The sequence below is a fragment of the Microplitis demolitor genome, chromosome 10, assembly GCF_026212275.2.
Source record: "Microplitis demolitor isolate Queensland-Clemson2020A chromosome 10, iyMicDemo2.1a, whole genome shotgun sequence".
Taxonomy (NCBI): Eukaryota; Metazoa; Arthropoda; class Insecta; order Hymenoptera; family Braconidae; genus Microplitis; species Microplitis demolitor.
The window spans coordinates 10058093-10066388 of NC_068554.1; positions in this window are offsets into that span (position 1 = coordinate 10058093).

An 8296-nucleotide genomic window follows, 5' to 3' on the forward strand; every position below is an offset into this window, starting at 1 on the left:
GAAATTGAAAATCAACCAAAAATTATTAAATGCAATAAAAAAGTGAATCAAATTCAAAAGAGAAAAGAAACAAAAAATCAAAATTTAAATCAAGAAAGTGCAAGTAGTTCTATAAGTTCAGATGAAAATATTGAAAATATAATAAACAAACAAAACAATAATAAAAAAGATTCATCAGATCATAGTGATTCAGATATTAAAAAAAATTAATAAACGGGATATATTCGTAATATAGTTGATATTAAAGATTATTTTCATTTCAGAAAAGATAACTTAGCTTATTTTATCAGCACCAATGGTGAACCATGCGATAATGGCGCAATTAAATTTAAAGAATGGAATAAATTACCGATATTTAAAAATTTAGAGTTAGGAAAAGTAGTTGAAAAGAATATTGAAAATAAATAGAATTTTGCTTTGCCTATTTGTGAAAAAGAAAAAGAATCAATTGCAATTTTAATTGAAAATTTAAAGGTAATTTTGGAAAACTTAAAAGAAACTTTAGAAAAATTTAAATTAAAAACAGTAAGTTTCGCAAAAAGTAAAAATATAGAAAATTTACTGTGGAATAATATCATAACAGAATTAAAAAATGTTTTTGACAGAACTGATATTAAAATTATAATTTGTTTGGGCACAATTATTTATTTTCCCAATAAAAAAAGAGATGAAATTTTTTATGAAATGTATAAATCACCAATAAGGGGTCATAGAGGGGTTACTAAAACTTATCAAAGAATTAAAAGAGATTATTATTGGGAAAATTTGAAAAATGATATTCAACGTAAAATTCAACAATGTTTAGATTGTCAATTGAAAAAATTAGTTCATGTAAAACATAGAGAACCTATGATTATTACCGATACTCTAGCCACGTGTTTCTGGAAAATTCCTTTGGATATGGTCGGGGCAAAACAAAAAACTAAAAGGGGTAATGAATATATTTTAACTATTCAAGATTTATTTTCTAAATTTTGTATTGCAGAAGCATTACCTAACACTTTAGCTACAACAATTTCAACTGCTTTTGTAAAAAGATTTATTTGTTATTTTGGTCCGCCAAAAATTATTCTAACAGACCAAGGTCGTAACTTTTTAAGTGCTATTTTAAAATGCGTAGCAAAACGATTCGGTATTAAAAAACTTAAAACTACAGCTTATCATCCACAATCTAACGGTTCATTAGAACTGTCACATCACACATTAAACGAATAGCTTAAACATTACTCATCCATCGATGAAGAGTAGGACGAATGGATCGAGTTAGTAACATTTTCATACAATAAAAGTTATCATGAAGCAATAAGAAATACACCTTATACTATTGTCTTTGGACAACAGTCTAGATTACCTTCAAGCGAACCAATATTGTTAGTGTATAGTGGAAACCTAAAACATGCAAACCTTCTCAATAAGACAATTTATAGATAAATAGAAAAAAATGTAGATAGCCCGAACTGGGAATCGAACCCAGACCATGTCGGTATCGCGCCGAGTGCTCTACCAGTTGAGCTATCCGGCACTATACTATATTCCATTCAATTTCATCTATAACTTATTGAGCCACACCGTCCATCGTACGGTATTAACACCAATTTAAGATAGTCTTGTAGCTTACTCGTATAGGAACTTTAGTTAGTGTATATTCTTATTCTAAAGTTACGACTGGACACCAGCCGGCTCGTGACACACCCAAAGATAATCCTGGAGGTTCCGGGTTCGGAAGTTGTACCGGAAATATTTTCTGACCCGATCTATTATCTCCAATAAAATTCTAAAAAATTACCAGTATAACATTTCGTTTTATTATTCGTTCATTGACTACGCGGATTAACCCTTTTTTATTCTGTACTATCTCTATTTCTCGTTGTGCCTTCTCGAGACGTTCCCAGTATTTTTTCCAATATTGGAGTCGACGTCCTGATCTCTTACTTCTACCAGGCATAACAAGGTATCTATACCAAGAAGATTTTTCTCGTATATGGAAAGAAAAGTAAGAAAAGCTGGAACGCTTTTTCGCGCGCCAAACTTGGAAAAGGGTAAAGGAAGCTGAAACGCTTTTTCCCGCGCCAAACTTGAGAAAAGCGGAGGAAGCTGGAACGCTTTTTCACGCGCCAAACTTGGAAAAATAGTAAAGGAAGCTGGAACGCTTTTTTTTTCGCGCGCCAAACTTGAATCTTGCAGATAGTTTATACTTGAATTACCCAGATAAATCACTTAGGTCCCTGTTTGAGCGCCATTTTGTTATGTCCAAAGTAGCTTGTATTGTAGTATGGACAGAGGTTATTATTATTTATTTATTTCGGCCCTAGTCTTTCGACCACTAGACCGGGAATACCCTGAGTGGGATTATCTGGGAGGTGTTTATGAAATAAGAACGTTGAGTTTATAATTTAAATTACTATATATATTCTACAATCAAGCAATTTCGATTATGCATACAATAAACTTGAAAATTACTTTATACCTAATTGGCTAGTCAACTTAACATCAACTTAACATAAACTCGAAGTTATACGGAGATATCAGGTAGGTTGTTGCTTGTACCTACTCGTATACTTTGAGTTTTACAGAAACTATTATAAGATTTTTCAATAATTAATTCGTAACAGTAATTTCAAATGTAGAAATATATCTATTGGATTGTGTCATAAGTTACTATTGAATTTGGACATTCATTTGTTTTATATGATAACTTAACTTTACAGTACCTGTAGTCGCAACAACTGGATGTTCGTATGGTAGTATTTTACACTGACTCTAGGTATTATTTTGGTTTTTTTTTATTTTTATTTTATTTTGACCGTTAAGTTTTAAACTTGGCAAATTACTGATTTTAATAAAATGCTTGCAAGATGCTTAATGATGTAAATGTAAAAATACTTGTACAATATAAACTAGTAAGGAACTAGCGTAAAACTGAAGTATGTGTTTGGACACGAAAAAAACTAAACTAGTACGGAACTAGTGTGAAAACTGAAGTGTGTGTGGACACAAAAAACTAAACTGTTTGATCCGGGACTAAAATTGAAGAGAGCATTTTCTCTTTTGTGACACCTTTTATACTTTTCTAATTGGCCTATCTAGTGTGCTGTTCTGGGGAAAGACTACATCCAATCGGAGCGCAGATCCTTAAGAGACTTCCCTTTCCTCATGGTTTTTACCCTGGGAAAAGTGCCAATGACACTCCCCGATGCGGGCCTATGTGCGTGCGCACCCGCACATACACCCACATGTACAATATTATATTTACTACGATAACTTAAATATATTTATTATAATACTTCAAATTTATTTATTATTATAATTTTAGTTTATTTATTATAAAATCTAGATTTAGCTATTATTAAATTCCAAATCTATTTATGTTAGAACAACTTAAATTTATTGTAGTTTATTTATTATAAAACCTAGATTTAGTTATTCTTAAATTTCAAATCTATTTATGTTAAGACTTAAAAATTTTTCGTAGTTCACTTATTATAATTTTTTAAATTTAGTTATTATTAAATTTCAAATCTAAATTTACTTAAAATTTATTTACTATCAAATTTAAATTTATTTGTTATTAAATCAATTTACTATAATAGTTTTAACGATTTGATTATATTTTGCAACCTAATAATTAATTAATATTTAGTTTCTCATATTACTTTTTTCTTAGGAGTTAAATAACTTGTTGCAAAATTTAACATCTAAACATTTTCATTAGTTAAAATTGAATAACATTTTCTGTTAATATTTAATTTTTATTTCCTTGATGACCTATACGTCATGGGATTCTGTGTCTGTCTCAAATATCTATTTTTGTCTATTTGTTCTATGATAAAATATTTCGACAAAAGTGCACTTAAAGTGAAACTAAGGGATTTAGATTGTGTAAAGATTGTTTATTGTAACTAAAATATATTTACCTCTTACCAACGCCACGTACGCTTTTGTTGATAAATATCTTTAACTGTATTTTTTTTTTAAAGTGTTTCCAGATGGCCTCTGGGCCTTTACAATTACCCGAAGGGTCATAAAATTGTATTTAGTTCTTTGCTCTAGCATTTCAACAAATGTCAAAGCAAACAAGTCTAAATCTTTTAAAAGCATTGTATGTCTTATCGCTTCAGAATTTTATAAATAGAAAAAGTAAAATCTGGTCGTTAGCTAAATTTTAATTTAGGAAATAACCGTTTATAAAATATTAGGTTCAACATTTAGTTGGACGTAGCATTATTATTATTATTATTATTATTATTATTATTATTATTATTATTATTATTATTATTATTATTATTATTATTATTATTATTATTATTATTATTATTATTATTATTATTATTATTATTATTATTATTATTATTATTATTATTATTATTATTATTATTATTATTATTATTATTATTATTATTATTATTATTATTATTATTATTATTATTATTATTATTATTATTATTATTATTATTATTATTATTATTATTATTATTATTATTATTATTATTATTATTATTATTATTATTATTATTATTATTATTATTATTATTATTATTATTATTATTATTATTATTATTATTATTATTATTATTATTATTATTATTATTATTATTATTATTATTATTATTATTATTATTATTATTATTATTATTATTATTATTATTATTATTATTATTATTATTATTATTATTATTATTATTATTATTATTATTATTATTATTATTATTATTATTATTATTATTATTATTATTATTATTATTATTATTATTATTATTATTATTATTATTATTATTATTATTATTATTATTATTATTATTATTATTATTATTATTATTATTATTATTATTATTATTATTATTATTATTATTATTATTATTATTATTATTATTATTATTATTATTATTATTATTATTATTATTATTATTATTATTATTATTATTATTATTATTATTATTATTATTATTATTATTATTATTATTATTATTATTATTATTATTATTATTATTATTATTATTATTATTATTATTATTATTATTATTATTATTATTATTATTATTATTATTATTATTATTATTATTATTATTATTATTATTATTATTATTATTATTATTATTATTATTATTATTATTATTATTATTATTATTATTATTATTATTATTATTATTATTATTATTATTATTATTATTATTATTATTATTATTATTATTATTATTATTATTATTATTATTATTATTATTATTATTATTATTATTATTATTATTATTATTATTATTATTATTATTATTATTATTATTATTATTATTATTATTATTATTATTATTATTATTATTATTATTATTATTATTATTATTATTATTATTATTATTATTATTATTATTATTATTATTATTATTATTATTATTATTATTATTATTATTATTATTATTATTATTATTATTATTATTATTATTATTATTATTATTATTATTATTATTATTATTATTATTATTATTATTATTATTATTATTATTATTATTATTATTATTATTATTATTATTATTATTATTATTATTATTATTATTATTATTATTATTATTATTATTATTATTATTATTATTATTATTATTATTATTATTATTATTATTATTATTATTATTATTATTATTATTATTATTATTATTATTATTATTATTATTATTATTATTATTATTATTATTATTATTATTATTATTATTATTATTATTATTATTATTATTATTATTATTATTATTATTATTATTATTATTATTATTATTATTATTATTATTATTATTATTATTATTATTATTATTATTATTATTATTATTATTATTATTATTATTATTATTATTATTATTATTATTATTATTATTATTATTATTATTATTATTATTATTATTATTATTATTATTATTATTATTATTATTATTATTATTATTATTATTATTATTATTATTATTATTATTATTATTATTATTATTATTATTATTATTATTATTATTATTATTATTATTATTATTATTATTATTATTATTATTATTATTATTATTATTATTATTATTATTATTATTATTATTATTATTATTATTATTATTATTATTATTATTATTATTATTATTATTATTATTATTATTATTATTATTATTATTATTATTATTATTATTATTATTATTATTATTATTATTATTATTATTATTATTATTATTATTATTATTATTATTATTATTATTATTATTATTATTATTATTATTATTATTATTATTATTATTATTATTATTATTATTATTATTATTATTATTATTATTATTATTTCTTTTTTTTTTAATTAAATGCTCAGGGGGTTATCCCCGGTAGTCCGACTCTACCGAGGGCCTCACCTGAGCGCCAAATCATTACTGCTGCGATGCTTCATCAACAAGATGATCAGCATGCGCAGCAGGCCAAGTTTCGTTGCCTTAGGAGACGGAGGGATCCGAGAATAACAGCCTTTTGCATCCGCGATGCCAAAAACTCAACTTGCGGAGAACAAGTTGGGATTTTAGCCAATGCAGACACAAAAGTCTGTTTCATCCCTCCTAGGACGCCAACAATAAGTACGACAAGCTTGACACGGTAGCCTGGGTAGAGTTTGCCAATTTCAAACAGGAGATCCTGATATATTTCGTGTTTGTGCTCTTCTTTAACCGTGATGTTATACTCAGCAGGTGCTGAGAACTCGATAACATAAATGTCACGAGCGGTTTTATCAAAGAGCACAATATCAGGTTTATTGTGATCGATTTTCCGCGTTGTTGCGAATGGCACGTTCCAATAAATACGGCAACGGTCATTCTCAACAACTTGCGGAATATCTCCTGGCAGATAAGGCAGCACTGGTGTTTTATCGATACCGTGAGTATGTCTTAGGTGGTAGTAAAGTACTCGCAGAGCAGCATTGTGACGCTGGACATATGCATTTCTTGCCAGCACAGGACATGCTGACAACAGATGCATAAGCGTCTCAGGATGTTGCTTACACACCCTACACAAAGTGTCGGGTAGCTGCATCTGGAGCACTTTAGCACGGTATTCAAGAGTATTGATAACACCATCTTGGCAGGCAAAAATATATCCTTCGGTCTCAGACATCAGGCCAGCTGACCTGAGGAAGGAAAACGTCAGCTGCTCGGACAAGCCATGTTCACGCACGTGTTTAAAGAACACGCTGTGCATGGACTTGTCCATATGTGTGCTGAGCAGTTTTTGTTGCTCAGCATTGCTGATGACCCTCTTAAATTCCTCCTTAGGGAGTTCGATAAGAGGGTTTACTCTTCCAAGACCGAGGGATTTTGCCGCGTAGATTGCTGCCTTATATAAAAACGTTCCCTTATGCCTATTCTCATGACTATGAACAATTTGCATAAGGAAGTCGTTTTCATCTGCAGTGAAATTGACAACCTCGTATGTTATACCCAAAACCAAACGATCGTGTAGACACTCCAAGCTCTGTAAACCTCTCCCTCCGATGTGCCGGGAAAGGTATAATCTGGTGATGGAGGATTTAGGGTGCATGCTCCGATTCATATTCATGACTTTGCGTGTCTTGATATCGAGATCTCTGAGTTCTTTTCGGGCCCATTTCAGAACACCGAAAGAGTAGAGGAGTACCGGGACAGCAAGCATGTTTGTTGCAGAGACTTTGTTTTTCCCGGAAAGTTCTGATGACCAGATTTTCCGGAGTCTCCGCACATACTCGCTGCAGAGAGTCGTTTTGATTTTCGAGGCGTCCTGCATAGGACTCCCGTCAATCCCTAGATATTTGTACGACTCTCCGGCGTCAAGATGGTCAATGACGCTCCCATCTACTAACTCGATATCCTCACGCACATCAGAACACTTACCCTTCACCAGATTAACGACCGCGCACTTGTCCAACCCAAAAGCCATGCCAACATCCCGGGTATACTCCCCTACAATATTCAAGGCTGTCTGAAGGTGTTCCTCATCAGAAGCATACACCTTCAGATCATCCATGTAGAGTAAGTGGGTGATCGAATACTTTCGATCATTTGATGGACCCACTGAGTATCCACGGGTGCGGCGTAGCGCAACAGATATTGGCAGCAGTGAGATACAAAACAGCAGAGGGCTCAGAGAATCTCCCTGAAAGACTCCTCGTTTGTACTGTACAGCTTCGGTTACACGTTTGTCGTTGCCACATGAAATGTGGAACCGTGTTCGCCAAAGCTGCATCGTACGCCGAATGCATCCCACTGTATCGCGATTGACCCCAAGGCATTTGAGCAAAAAGAGAATAAGCTCATGAGATGTTGAGTCA